The sequence below is a fragment of the Vicugna pacos genome, chromosome 6, assembly GCF_048564905.1.
Source record: "Vicugna pacos chromosome 6, VicPac4, whole genome shotgun sequence".
NCBI lineage: Eukaryota > Metazoa > Chordata > Mammalia > Artiodactyla > Camelidae > Vicugna > Vicugna pacos.
In genome coordinates, this window is record NC_132992.1 from 51,012,285 (window position 1) to 51,028,409 (window position 16,125).

The following is a 16,125-nucleotide window of genomic DNA, read 5'->3' on the forward strand; positions in this document are numbered from 1 at the left end:
TGTTACACATATACTTTTAATACCACTCTTTTTGAAGCTGCTGTTAAGGTTTGAAATTTTTACTTTTTTTTTTTAATTGAGGTATAGTCAGTTTACAATGTTGTGTCAGTTTCTGGTGTACAGCACAGTGCTTCAGTCATACATGAATATACATATATTTGTTTTCATATTCTTTTTCACCGTGAACTACTACAAGATATCGAATATAGTTCCCTGGGCTATACAGTATAAACTTGTTTATCTATTTTATATATACCAGTCAGTATCTGCAGATCTCAAACTCCCAATTTATCCTTTCCCACCCCCTTCCCCCCAAGTCTGTTTCTGTTTTATAAATAAGTTCATTTGTAAAGGTTTGAAATCTCTACTTTCACAAAATCTCATATTGCTGCTTAGCTGAAGCAATGACAAACAGAACAGTAGTCTTTATTCAACAGACTCATTTGCTTCACTAAGGTTTAGAATTAAATGTTTTATTTGATTTATCTAAAGTCATTGCTTTATTTTATGAATTCTAGACATACATTGGAGACATGGAAGTAATCTATTCCATAGTATGAAATCTAACTTTTCTCTGAGCGAAATTCTTTTGAATTATAGGCCGCATGACAAGACATAATACATACTTAGAAGGCTCATTGTGCTTATGACACATAATGACAAAACAAATGGTTGTTCATATTTTTCCACTCTGGTTCAAAGGAAGCCCTGTAATGAATTAGTAACTGGGGAGTGTTGATGATCATATTATCACCTGTGGGAAGTAAGTAAAGAGAGTCATTAATTTAGTAAAAAGAGTCTCAAACAGCTAGTAAAGTCTGAAACCATGTATTCATATGGCAATGCCATGATCATATAAAAAAAGTCTCCAAAGGTAATGGGAAAGGAAAAGAATGATAGAAGCCAAGATGAGCATCAGACTTCATAATATATATAGGCTAGTTTATAAGATTTCCACTTTCTGCTCAGTACTTCTATATTTTCCGTTGTGTATTGGTTGGGTATGTATAATAACTTTGACCTCAGATTTATTTCCTGAAAAAAAATAGTTTAAAAAGAAACAAAATCTATGGATAAAACTGACTAATATTTTAACTGGGCAATAATGTGGTAAATTGTAGGAAAAAACTCAAAGGACACGTGTAATTGTCTCTATCTGAAAATAGAGAGAAATTAAGGTGTAAAATCCCTTATTTTTATGTAAGAGATAAAAGTGAAAACAGCTTACCTTTAAAATGTGTACTGTTATTTTTCATGTGTTAATTTGCTCCAAATACACTTTCCTAGTGATACTTTCATATTATATTGTTTTGATAAATCTGTACTATTTGCCCCATTATTGTGAATGCTTTTAGATGCTCAGTGAAGAAAATTGTGAATGTATTAAAACATGTATATAACCAAGAAGAAAACATCCATAAAGTCTACCACCAAAGAGCTACTTACTAGTTTGACACATTTTATTTAATATAAAAAATTACAAATTCTAGTTTTAGTTCTGAAATGTAAAGAGTTTGGAAGTCATCATTCCTTTCCTTACAACAAGAAAAACCTGGACAACTGAAAAACAGTGTTTTTTTGGACCCATAAGAGAACTTAGTTTGCAGGTAAGACTGCCATCCTAGAATCTGGAAAGACAGACACATCTGAAAAATCACAGTCAGTATCTGCTTACTTGAAACAAATGCCACTCATGCCATAAAATTTTTTAGAGCTTAAAGTAATTTTAATGACTTTCTGGAGACTGAAAGTAGACTATAAGGGGAGTGAGAAACCCCCATGGACTTCAGTTTTGGGGTGGCCCCTACACCTTCATAGGTCTTTCTCTCAAAGAACCTCACCAGATTGTCATGGTGAAGATTCACAAAAGATTTCAGAGAGGGAAAGAGATATTATTGTTAAATATCCTGGAGACATCTCCTTAACAGAAGACTACTGTCCAGCAGAAAAGACTTTGATAGAGGCTCATCTCAGCTGGAGCAAGGGAATTCCTCCCACTTCAGCCTTCCCTAGACGTTTTGTCTTACCGAGCAGGTGGCAGGGGGAGCAAAGTCAAGAGATATCAAGGCTTCAAAGAAATAGACAGGGAATGCTGCATTCATGAAAGGGAGCAAGCTATACCACTGGAGAAACCCTTTTGAATGTCAACAAAAGCTCTAATGAAAAGACTGCACAATATGCAAGAAAAATTGGTAATATGAGCAGAGATAGAAAGTCTAACAAATAATCAAAATGAAATATCAGAAATCAGAAGCATTGCAAGAGAAATGAAGAATATCTTTAATGGGCTTATCAGTAGACTTGACATAGATTTGAAAAGAATTTGTGAGCTTAAAGACAGGTCAGTAGAAAATTTTTCAATGAATTTAAAGAGAAAAAACAATGAAAAAGAAGAACACCAAAGAATTGTAAGATTATTTCAAAATATGTAACAGGCACATAATTAGAATACCGGGAAGACAATAGAGAATGAAGCAGAAGAAATATTCAAAGTAATAATGGCATAAAACTTTCCAAAAGTAATGAAATACATAAAACCACAGATCCAGGAAGCTCATAGTAGACCAAGTGGATTTAATACCTAAAAATCCAAACCTAGGCATATCACATTCCAAAAGAAAATTCTTAGAAGAAGCAAGAAATGTGAGCGGTAGGGAACATTAACAATGAAGGACAAAGAAGATACGGAGCAGATTTCTCATGAGAAATAATGCAAGAAAAAAAGTAATACATTTTAAATGTTTTTTTTAAAGATAACACTTACCTAGAATTCTGTATTTAGTAAAATTATTTTTAAATGTTAAAGAGAAATACACTTTTTTCGGGTAAACAAGAACTGAGGGAAGGCACCCAACAGACTTTCCCTGAAAGGGAGTTTAAAATAAGTTCTTTAGGCAGAAGGAAAATGATATAGATCAGAATTTTGGATTTATATGGAGAGAAAATACATTAGACAAAGAATAAGTTAAGGTAAAATAAAATGTTTCCTTTTCCTTTTTTTGATCTAAAAGATAACTTTAATATAATGATGGTAAGATTTATTGAGAAATTATAGCTTATGTAAGTGAAATAAATATAAACAATGTTACAATTGATTGGTGGGAAAAATTGTAAAAACTCTGTTATTAGGCACCTGTACAATGCTTGAAGTGGTATAATGTGAATTGAAGGTGGAGTTAGATTAAAATGTAATTGTAAACTCTAGGGAAACCACTGATTATTCACCAAAAGAAGTATAATTTCTATTATCAAAGAGGAGATAAAATAGAATCATATAAAGTGCTCTATTAAAACTAGAGAGGGTAGAAAAAGAAAGATAAAGAAAGAAAAAATGAATGAAACAAATAGGAAAGCTACAAGTATGGTAGATACTAATCAAAATATATATCAACAACCACTTTAAGTGTGAATGGTATAAATATACTCATTGAAAGACAGAGCTTGTCAGAGTAAAAACAAGACGAGACCCAACAATTAAACATAAAAAAAAAATTAAAAGTAGAGAGCTGCAGAAAGGTGTACCATGCTAGCACTAATCAAAAGAAGACTGGAGTATCTGTATTAATTTCAGACAAAGTAGATTTAAGAACAAGGAATATTATCAAAGATAACGAGGGGCATTACATAAAGGGGTCAATTCTCAAAAAAGAAATAGCAACCCATAAGGTACATAAGTAAAATAACCTTACCTCAAAATAAATGAAGCAAACTTGGTGGAACTAGAAGGAGAAACAGACAATCCCATTACTATAGCTGGAGATGCCAGTGCTCTTCTGGAGTCTCCAGTAATTGCCAGCTCAAGCAGGAATAAAATTAGTGAAGATATAAATGGTATTAACAGCACTGTCCATTAATGTGATCTAAGTGACACTTATAGAATACTCTGTCAAATAAGAGAATAATACAATAACATTAACTTACTTGGAAGATTCACCATGACAGGCCACTTTCTGGGCCTATATAACACCTATTCAACACCCTATAACACCATGACATACTTAAAATAATAAAAATCATACAGAATATGTTCTTAAACAACAATGAAATTAGACTAGAAATCAGTAACAGTAAGGTAACTGAAAAATCCTCAAGTATTTGGAAATTAATAATATATTTATAAACAACCCATGGGTCAAAGAAGACATTTGAAGGGAAATTTTTTAATGTTTTGAAAATACAACTTGTTAAAATTTGTATTAACATTTGTGAGATGCAGAGAAAGCAGTGTTTAGAGAGAAGCTTATAGTGTTAAATGAATATATTATAAAGAGAAGCCTATAAAATAAATAACCTTACCATTCTTCCTAGGGAACTAAAGAAGAGAAATTTAAACTTAAATCAAGCAGAAGTAGAAAATAACAATTTGAACAAAAATCAGTTAAATTTACAGCAGAGAAATGAGAATACCAACAAAGCCAATAACTGATGTTTTAAAAGATAAATAAAACTGACAAACCTATAGCTAGACTAACCAATATAAAACACAAAGGGTGACATAAATTTCCAGTATCCTAAATGAAAGAAGGGTCATCACTACTTATCCCACAGATACTAAAAGGATGATAAAGGAAGAGTAGGAACACTTCTATGCCCACAAATTGATAATGTAGATTTAATAGACCAACTTAAAAGACAGATACTAAAATTGACATAGGAGGAGTAGATAACATGATTGCCCTATTAAAAAATTGAATCAATAGTTAGTAACCTTCCAAAGAGGAATGTTCTAAGGTCCAGATGCTTTCACTTATGTATCCTAATAAACATTTAAAGAAGAAATATATTAGTTCTCTACAGTCTCTAACAACTTATTTTATGGGATTAGCTTGTAATGTCAAAACCAGATAAAGGCATTATCAGAAAGGAAAACTATAAACTAATATCTCTCAAGACCATAGATATAACATTTCTCAGCAAAATATTGTCAAACTGAACCTGCCAATGTGTAAAAAGAATTATACACTGTGACTAAGTGGGTAATTCCACATATGTAAGGCTGGATGTGCAATGTTTGAACATCAATCAATGTGATTTACCTTATGCAGAGGCTAAAGAAGAAAATTGTATTATTTTATCAAGTGACAACGAAAAATCATTTGATAGTATCTAACACTAGTTCATGATAAAAAAGAAAAACCCTTTCAGTAAACTAGGAAAAGGAGAAACTTTCTCATCTTGATAAAGAACATGTAAAAAAAATTACAGTTGATATCATGTTTAATTGTGAGAGGCTGGATGCTTTCCCCCAAAGATCAAGAACAAGACCAGCATTTCCTCTCTAACCATTCCCATTAAACACCTTATGAAAAATCATAGCTAGTGTGCAAAGATAAGAAAAATAAATAAAAGGTGTGAAGATTGGAAAGGAATAAATAAAACTTTTTATTCATTGTCTATCTAGAAATATCCGAAGATATACCAAAACCTCCTGGAACTAATAAATATTTCAAGCCTGAAGAATACAAAGATGATATACAAAGGTCAATTGCTTTCCTATATACCAGCATTGATAATTATAATTTGAAATGAACTGTTTAAAATACCACATAATAACACCAAAAAGTGAAACACTAAGGTGTAAACCTAACAAAGTATGTACAGGACTTGAACACAGAAAACTACAAAATGCTGATGGAAGAAGTCAAAGACAATTCAAATAAATAATTCCAGTGAATTGGAAAACTCAATATAGTTAACATAAATTGTTCCCAATTTCATCTACAATATCAATACAGTTCTAATCAAAATCCCAGCAAGCTATGTTGTAAGTCATAGCACACTGATTTTAAAACTTTATATGGAAGTCAAAAGATACAGTACTGAAAAAACAAAGTTGGAGGAGACATACTACCTGATCTCAAGACTTATATGTAGTATTCAAGACGGTATGATATTGGCAAAAGAATTAATGCATTAGAGATCAGTGCACTAGAATAGAGAGCTCTGAAATAGGCCTACACAAGTATATTCAACTGATTTCCAAAAAAGTGTAAAATCATCTCAAGGATATTGAAACTTCCTTGAAAATTGGAGAGAGAAAAACCTTTTCAACAAATGGTATTGAAGCAAGTGGACATCCATTTGCAAAATTTGAATCTAGACGCAGAGCTTACATCTTTCATAAAAATTAACTCAAAATAGATTATAAACCTAAGTATAAAATCAAAACTAAGAAACTTCTAGACTTTGGGTTTGATTGATGAGGTTTTAGATACAATACCAAAAATAATGATTAATGAAAGAAAAAGCTGATGAATTGCACTTTATTAAAATGATAAATTCTTATGCCCTGAAAGACACTGAGAAGGGATAAACTGGGAGTTCAAGATTTGCAGATACTAATTACTATATATAAAATAGATAAACAACAAGTTTATGCTGTATTGCACAGGAAACTATATTCAATATCTTATAGTAACCTATAACAAAAAAGAATATGAAAAGGAATATAGGTATGTATATGTATGATTGAAATGTTATGCTGTACAGCAGAAATTGACATAACATTGTAAACTGACTACACTTTAATGTTTAAAAAAAGGTTAAAATAAAAAATTCCTTTCTTATTATTGAATGTTAAGAGTTCTTTATATGTTTGGAGACAGGTCCTTTTTCAGATATGTATTTTGCAAGTAGTTTCTCCAAGCCTTTATTTTGTCTTTCAGTTCTCTTCACATTGTCACCATGAAATTAAGGATTTCTCTCTCTCTCTCTCTGTTTTTGTTTTCACTGCTCTATTCTCAAATTTAGAAAAGTGTCTGGCATATAGTAGTACTCAACATACTTACTATATATGTGAATGAGTAATTAGTTAAACTAATATAGAGGCTTAGATCCACTATTGATATATCAGGCTTAGTTGGTCCGAGCCCATTTCCGGTAGCTGCTATAGGTTTTCCAAGCATCAGGCATGAGTTTTAAACAGGCAATTGGAGAGGCAGGTAACTTGATTGCTGAAGATGAACAGATTCACGCCATTTAAATATGACAGCACTTGTCCATAGGAGATTGCCGAGAATTAGGACAAATTTGGAGGCAAAGACAGAAGGGAAGTGATGTTAGATGGTGTTGTGTAGTAGGTCACAAAGGATAAATGTTTAAACTCATTGTATAACTGACAAATTGCTTATTTTGCATTGTAGACATAGAATAGCATGTTATTTTTTAGCATTACTGGAAAGGTTTACCCAGATCTCAGTGTGTGGTTTAGAACATGCCATTTTCTGAAAGTGATGTGGGAGTTCAGGAACAGGCTGACACAGATAAAGTTACATGCCAGGATCCAGGGAAAATGAGGGGGTGGCTGAACTGATAAATACCAGATTTAGTCTACTTAAACCTTTGTCCCAGTATTGTGGACAGAATCCTGGGCAGGGGGTCGTTAAATCCTTTATATTCACATTTGATATACAATAGCTTATTACAAAAATATGAGCCTGAAAGAGTAAGGTTGCTAAGGTTAATCCAAAAGGGTTTAATTTGGGGAATTTATAATGCCTATTAGAGTAGTTTGCAGCAGTATTTCAACTTTATAAATAAACATTCTACTATGAATGGGATGTAATGTATACATGGCACTGACAACTCAGTATGGAACTATGTATCACTAGACCATTTAGGTAGTGGTTTAAAAGGTTTATTATCAGTATGTAATTATTTTAGAGATCACCTAAATAGCTGAGTGGTGTGTGTATGTATATGTGTGTGTGTATATTTATATATATATATATATATAAATATTCCTCTGTAATGGAAGCAAAAAAAAAAAGAAAAGGTCAGATGTAATGCATGTGGGTCAGCATACCATAAATAAGTAGCAAATATATTAACTATAATCACATCTTACAAAATGCAGTTAATGTTTAGGTTTACATTTTGAAAGGAAATCCCCTTGTACTCTCTATATAGAGAAGACAGAATAGTGTAAATTCAGGTGAATTATGTAAGGAGAACAATTAGGTTATTGCAATTGTCCAAGTGAGAAATGTGGGATGCTTATATGAAGATGGAGTTGATAAGTATGAATACAGTTAGATAGCTTTGATAATATTAAAAAATAGAACCGATTATACTTTGTACTGGTTACCTTAGGCAAGGAGTAGAGAGATGGTGGTGCTATGGATGGCAGGCTTCTGATTTAAACAATTGAATCAATAGTGGTGACTTTCACCAAGAAAGGGAACTAAAGAGGACAGGATTGTGTGTGTGTGTGTGTGTGTGTTTTTGTGTGTAAGATTATAAATTCAGTTTTGAATCTGAGTTTGAGATATTTGTGAAACATTTCATTAGAACTAGTGAATATGCAGCTGGATATAAAGATTTGAAATGCTCAAGTGCTGTCTAGACTGAAGATACAAATTTGAAAGTCATCCTGTTTATAGGTACAAATTGGAGGCAGGGCAGGGGAGTCAATGTGATCTCATAGAAAATGACCTAAAAGTAGGGTCAACAATGTTATTTTTGTGATGGACCATATATATAATAAATATTTTAGGCTTTGCAGGCCCTATGGTCTCTGTCACAACTACACACTTTGCCGTTGTTTTGCAAAACTGGCCATAGACAGTACGTAAATGAATGAACATGTCTGTGATTAGATGACACTTTGTTTACAAAATCAGGAAACAAGCTGGATTTGACTCCTGGGCCATAATTTGTGGACCCATGAAGTAGGATCCTTAATCTAAATATAAGGTAAGTGAAAATGAATTGGTATAGTAGAAAAAGAAGTGGGAATAGGTAGAAAAAAAGTCAGTTAAGGTTTGTATGTCTCAATTCTAAAATAAAGAAAAATTTATGAATTAAAAAAAATCCCATCGGAATTAGCCACCTGGTAGTCATTGATTCACCTTGTTAAAATTTATTTTAAAAGTATAATGGAGAATGAAAATTGGAATGAGTTGAAGAAAGAGTAGAAAAGGGAGAAATGGACACCATAAATACATACAAATCTTTTATGAAAATAAGATGTGAAAAGGGGGACAGAGATCAGATACACTCAGAAAAGGAAGAGGTTTCTGAAAATGGATGTAAAATGGATATAAAATGGACAATCAGACACCTCATTTATGTCAAGATTCTATATAGTCCCATATTCTGTATAGTCCCTAGTTCAAGCTCCTTACCTCATTCTGTGCTCACTAGTTCAAGCTAGAGGCTTTGGCAACTGGTGATGTAGCATCTGCAGATTATGACATCAAGGTTCAACAAAACTCTCTTTTCCAAACCCTACCTATCATTAGGAAGTTAAGGTCATTTTATGAATACGCTTCTTTAGAACATGTGTGTGTGGAGAACTATTTCTTTCAGTGACTGTATATTCTACCAATGACAGTGCTGTGTAACAAAACAGCTTAAGTAAAGGAATTTCATGAAGTCTGAAAGTTCTGTGTTAATTTGTCAGTTGACCATTTGTAAGCTGGTACCCTTTAAGATTCAGAAATCATCCATTTATTAAACTTTTTTTTGTAATCTTCAAGAATCTTGAGTTCTCCTTGTAATTTCTGGAAAACTGCCTATAGTTAACACGCCTATGTTGTCCACTATCACCACCTTGCTCTCCACCAGTCTGCGGAAATAAGCAGCTGCTTCACTTTTTTCCGTAAAAGATTCCTTCCATAAAGGGACCTTTATGAATGTAATAGTTTTATGGAAATAATGACCTCCCACTCCCTTTGTTCAGCCTTCATATGCTTCCTTTTTCTCTCCATAAAGCCCTGACTCTCTGGGAGTAACAAGCCTACTTTTCCAATGGTCTCAAGACAAAAGTGCTTTTTCAGAACTTTTCTAACAAATGTGGGTTTGCTCTGCCTCGTAGAGAGGGTGTTCAAGGTACTACGAGTATAACAATTTACGTGTTTCTTTACATTTGAGTACATTCTGCTCTAGAAAATATTGGCACAGAATTTTTGATAAGGGCCTTTCTTGCAGCCATATGTTGACTTATTTAATAGACAGCCCAAATCTCTACTTGAAATGATATCTTTAAATTAAAAATGTACATAAAATAAAGGCTTAAATGCAAAACTGCAAAAGATTTTGATGCAAATTAAATTTTTAGAATCACTGTTCTACTTCCCTCTAATGTAAAACTCAGGATCTGTAAATGTTTATATGCCATTGTAAGCCAGGAGAGGGCAGCAGAAAGCTGGAATTTATGGGAAAGACATGAAGACTTGAGGGACCTAGGAAACCACATAGAATTTGGGAGAACACTACATTCAGGGAAGTAGATGAGAGTTTGTAATTCCAACTAAGAAGCAAATCTATTGGTCTATCTGATTAGGTGCTTAAAAAGACTTTGTAGAGGTTGGAAGAGTTGATTCAAAATGAATGTCAAAATGCAAGTCTACTGGAAAACATTCCCCAAAACCAGATTTTTAAGCCACGAGTAAGCCCAAAATAAAGAAAAGAGACACCAAATAAAGCCAATAATAGTTGTAATACTTTGTAACACCTCTTGGGAAAATCTGTTTATGAAGGTGTCAGTACTAATATATTTCCCCAGTAACAGCAATTCAGTTGAAGTTGTTGGTATTTAAGATGTCTTTTAGTAGAAGGAAAAGAAGTTTTCCACCTGACTCAGCCTAAGCCATCAGTGATTAAATGTTTCAGATGTTTGTTCTTGCCAAAGGACAATGACTAGCCAAGTTTGCTTTAGCATCTTTTTTGTTATGACTTATACTGTCACATTTTTATTCTCATATGTAATGTTAGATGTATTCTGTAGATACTTTAGATACATATTACTTGTATTCTATTATTTCATATACTTAATTTCTTTAAACTGGTGGTAAGTAGTTTAACTTAGCATATTGCCAAATAAAGAAACACAAAAATAGCTGTATGCAGAAAGTTGAACAATTTGTAAATAAATACCTTTTTATTATAAATACAGCAAAGGAAAATACAAGGTGATAACATATGGTCAAAAGGTATCATCTATTTTTAGAAATGGCTTAAGAAGAAAAGATTGTTGTCTTGATGAAAAGGTAGACTTTTAAAAAAATAAAGTAGCTGACACTAAACACTTAATTGGAAAGTTTTAAAATCATTATAAATATGCTGCTGCAAGGTACTTAGGAAAGAAAACACAAAGTATATTTTCAGAAAGCATTAATAGCCAATTGATTCTTAGGTTGAAGGAAAATCATTTGATGAAATATTATGTATGATTTCAGAAAAATAATTTATAAGAAAAATTAAACATTTGACATAGTATATAATGCAAATAGAAGGTAGCCTAGAGATATAAAAGACTGTGTCATGAAATTGAAACAGTTGAGATACTTCTACTAAAAGGCTAAAAAAAAAAAAAGAAGATATCTCAAAAGAAAAAAAAGAAAAAGAAACTATTTTAAAATAAAAAGTAAACTTCTATTTAATTGAGGAAAATGAAGAATTTAGAGGAATATAGGAAAGTATAAATAAACCATATCAAGTGAATAGTCAAAGTATCTACCAAAAACATTCCACAATCCCAAGAACTCACTCAGGGTAGTGAGATAAGGATTGATGGGCTAGCATTCTGTATCTTTTCAGTGCATTTTGATTACACAGAAGCTTAGGAAATCAAACAAAAAAAGCAAAGAGAGTTAAATAGGATTAGCCATATGTTATTCTTCAAAAAGTTGTTAAACATTCTTAAATGTAATAGCAATACAACTTCAAAAGGTGACATGTGATTTTATGGGTCTTGTTGTCCTTACCACTGATCATGTTACTGTCTTCATAGTTGTCCTTTTTCTAGAATGTCATATATTTAGAATCATATAGTGTGCATAGTTTCAAATTGTCTTCTTTCATCTAGTAATACACATTTAAGATTCCTCCATGTCTTTTTATACCTTGATAGATCATTTCTTTTTAGTGTTGAATAATGTTCCATTGTCTTCATGTACCATGGTTTATTTATCCATTCACCTATTGAAGTGTATCTTGGTTGCTTCCAAGTTTTGGCAATTATAGATAAAGCTGCTATAAATATTCATGTGCACATGTTTCCAACTCCTTTAGGTAAATACCATGGAGCTTGATTGCTGGATCACATGGTAAGAGTATGTTTAGTTCTATAAGAAAGCACTAAACTGTTTTTCAAAGTGGCAAAACTAGTTTGCATTCCCACCAAGGATAAAAGAGATTTCCTGTTGCTCCCTATTCTCACCAACATTTGTTGTCAGTGTTGTGGATTCTCTCAATTCTAACAGGTGTGCAGTGGTGTCCCATTGTTTTAATTTACATTTCCCTGATGACATATGATGTGAAACATCTTTTTCATATGCTTACTTGCCACCTGTATATCTTCTTTAGCAAGATGTCTATTAAGGTCTTTGGCCCATTTTTAAATCTGACTTAAATTCTCATTGCTGAGTTTTAAGAGTTATTTGTGTATTTTGGAAAAAGTCCTTTATTAGATATGCCTTTTGCGAATATTTCCTCCTAGTCTGTGGCTTGTCTTCTCATTCACTTGACAGAATCTTTTGCAGGGCAGAAAGTTTAAATTTCGGTGAAATTCAGCTTATCAGTATTTTCATGGATTGTGCCTTTGGTGTTGTATCTAAAAAGTCATCACCAAACCCAAGTTCATCTAGATTGTCTCCTATGTTATATTTAGAAGTTTTATAATTTTTCATTTTACATTTAGATCTGTGATTCATTTTGGGTTAATTTTTGTGAAGGGTATAAGGTCCATGCTTAGGTTCATTTTTTGTATATGTACATCCAATTTGTCTAGCACCATTTGTTGAAGAGACTGTCTTTGCTCCTTGTATTACCTTTAGTCCTTTATCAAAGATTAGCTGACTGTATTTATTTGGGTCTATTTCTGGACTGTGTTTTGTTCCATTGATTTACTTATTCTTTTACTAACACCACAGTCTTGTTTACTGTAGCTTTACAGTAAGTCTTGAAGTTGGATAGTGTCAGTCCTCCAACTTTGTTCTCTTCCAGTATTCTATTGGCTTTTCAGGATCTTTTGCCTCCCCATATAAACTTTGGAATCAGTTTGTCTATATCCAGAAAATAACAAGCTGGGATTTTGATTGAGATTGCATTTAATGTATAAATAGTGTTGGAAAGAACTGATATCTTGACAAGATTGAGTTTTCCTGTCCATGAACATTGAATATCTCTCCATTTATCTATTTATTCTTTGATTTAATTCATCAGAGTTGTATAGTTTTCCTCATTTGGGTCTTGTACATATTTTGGGAGATTTATACCTAAATATATCAGTTTGGAGGGCTAAAGTAAATAATATTATGTTTTTAATTCAAATTCCACCTGTTCAAATGCTGGTATATAAGGAAGCAATTGGCTTTTGTATATTAATCTTGTATCTGCAATCTTGCTATAATTTCTTATTTATTCCAGAAGATTTTTATTGATTTTTTTAGATTTTCTATATAGATAATAATGTCATCTGCATAAAAAAGATGGTTTTATTTCTTCTTTTCCAATTAGTATATTTTAAATTTCCTTTTCTTGTCTTATTGTAATAGCTAGGACTTCCACAAAGATGTTGAAAAGGAGCAGTGAGAGGGGACATCTATATCTTGTTCCTCTTCTTAGTGGGGAAACTTTGAGTTTCTTACCATTAAGTATGACATTAGCTGTAGGTTCATGTAGGTATTCTTTATCAAATTGAAGAAGTTTCTCTCTATTCCTAGTTTACTGAGAGGTTGTTTTTTGTTATTGTTGTTTTTGTTTTTTTTTAATGAATGGGTATTGAATATTATCAAATGCTTTTCTGCATCTGTTAATATTATCATGTGATGGATTATATTAATTGATTTATGAATTGAAGCATAACTGAGGAAAATCCCACTTAGTCATGGTGTAGAATTCTTTTTATATGTTGTTAAATTCTATTTGCTATTATTTTGTTGAAGATTTTTTTATTTATATTAAAGAGATATATTGGTCTATATTTTTCTTTCTTGTAATCTTTGTGTGGTTTTGGTATTAAAATGATGTTGGTCTTGTAGAATGAGTTAGGAAATATTTCCTGTGCTTCTACCCTCTGAAAGAGATTGAAGAACACTGATACAATTTCTTGTTAAATGTTTGGTATAATTCACCAGTGAACCCATCTAGGCCTGGTGCTTTCTGTTTTGAAAGGTTATTAATTATTGATTACATTTCTTTGCTAGGCCTCTTCAAATTTTGTCTATTTCTGATTGTGTGGGCTTTGCCAAATCTTACCTTTCAAGGTAATTGGTCTTTTTATTCTAGGTAATCAAATTTAGGTGCATAGAGTTGTACATAGTGTTCCTTTATTATCCTTTTAATGTGTATAGGATCTGTAGAAATGTCCCTTTCATTAGTAATATTAGTAGTTTGTATCCTCTCTTTTTTTCTTAGTTAGCCTAGCTAGGGTGTTAACAATTTTATTGATCGTTTCAAAGTAACATGTTTTGGATTCCTTACTTTTCTCTTGCTTTCCAGTTTTCAGTTTTGTTGATTTCTTCTTTAATTTTATTATTTCTTTTCTTCTGCTTACTTTAGGTTTAATTTGCTTGTCTTTTTCTAGTTTCCTAAGTTGGAAGTTTACATGATTGATTCTAGATCCTTCTTTTTTTCTAACATATGCATTTAATGTCATAAACTTTCCTCTTAGCATGACTTTTGCTCTTTCCTACATATTTTGAAAAGTTGTTTTTATTTTTATTTAATTCTGAATATTTTAAAACTTCTCTTGAGATTTGTTCTTTGACCCATGTGTTATTTAGAAGTCTGTTGTTTAATTTCTACTTATTTTAGTATTTTCCAGTTATCCTTTTGTTATTTACTTCTAGTTTAATGTTGCTGTCATCTGAGAGAAGACATTAATATGATTTCTGTTCTTTTAAATTTGTTGAAATGTGTTTTATGGCCCAACATGTGGTCTATCTTGTTCCATATGAGTTTGAGAACATTGTGTGTTCTGCTGTTGTTGGATGAAATAGTCATAGATGTCAGTTATACCCAGTTGATTGATGATTTTGTTAAGTTCAGCTGTGTCATCATCTACCTGCTGAATCTGTCCATTTCTGAGATATGAGTATTGAAGCCTTCAACTGTAGTAGCAGATTCATCAATTTCTCCTTGCAGTTCTATCAGTTTTTACTTCACATAATTTGTTGCCCCATTGTTAGATGCATACATGTGAGGAATTATTATGTCTTCTTAGGGAATACTTCATCATCATTATGAGATATCTCTCATTATCTCTGATAAATTTCCTTGCTTTGAATTCTGCTCTATCTGATATTAATATAGTTATTCCTGCTTTCTTTTGATTAGTGTTAACATGATATATTTTCTCCATCTATTTAATTTTAATCTATACGTATATTTAAAGTCGATTTCTTGTACAAAATATCTAGTTAGGATCTTGTTTTTGATCCACTCTGATGATCTCTGTCTTTTAATTTGTGCATTTAGACTGTTGACATTCAGAGTGATTATTGATATAACTGGTTTAATATTTACCATATTTGTTACAATTTTCTGTTTATTACCTGTGTTCTTTGTTTGTATTTTTTTTTCCACTCTTTTTCTCTGCCTTTTTGGTTTAATTGAGCATTTTATGTGATCCTATTTTCTCTCCTTTCTTAGGATATCAGTTATATTTTTTTTAAGTGTTTGCCCTTCAGTTTTCAACATACCCTTACAACTAATCCAAGTGTACTTTCAAATAACACTATACCACTTCACAGGTAGTGTGATTTCCTTATAATAACAAAATTATCCTAATATTATTTATAAATTATAATACATAACATGTATACATACACACATAAGTATACATAATATAATACATTGTTGCTATTCTAATTTTAAACAACCTATTAACTGTTAGGTCAAATAAAAATAAGAAAAATGGAAGTTTTTACTTTACCTTCTCTTATTCTTTCTTTGATGCTTTTCCTTTCTTTGTGTAGATTTGAGTTTTTGACCTATATTATTTTCCTTTTCTCTAAAGACCTTAAGATTTCTTGATGGCAGATGTACTGGCCATGAATTCCTTCAATTTTTGTTCATCTGAGAAAGTCTTTATTTCTCCTTTAATTTTAAAAGATGATTTCCCAGCATACAGAATTCGAGGCTGGTAGGTTTTTTCCTCTCAGAAAATAGTAATTTGTT

At 31.8% G+C, this 16,125-nt stretch overlaps 2 long non-coding RNA genes across 2 annotated transcripts in view; one reads left to right on the forward strand and one right to left on the reverse strand.

Moving 5' to 3' along the window:
• LOC116280961 (uncharacterized) overlaps positions 1-16,125 on the forward strand; it is a 151,194-nt gene that overhangs the window by 114,376 nt on the left and 20,693 nt on the right. The window lies entirely within an intron of this gene.
• Positions 458-9,189, reverse strand: LOC140696914 (uncharacterized). The gene is made up of 4 exons (XR_012073585.1): positions 9,126-9,189; positions 6,789-6,993; positions 3,690-3,883; positions 458-754 (listed from the first exon to the last, which is right to left on the reverse strand). It is a non-coding gene; the product is annotated as an uncharacterized lncRNA (long non-coding RNA).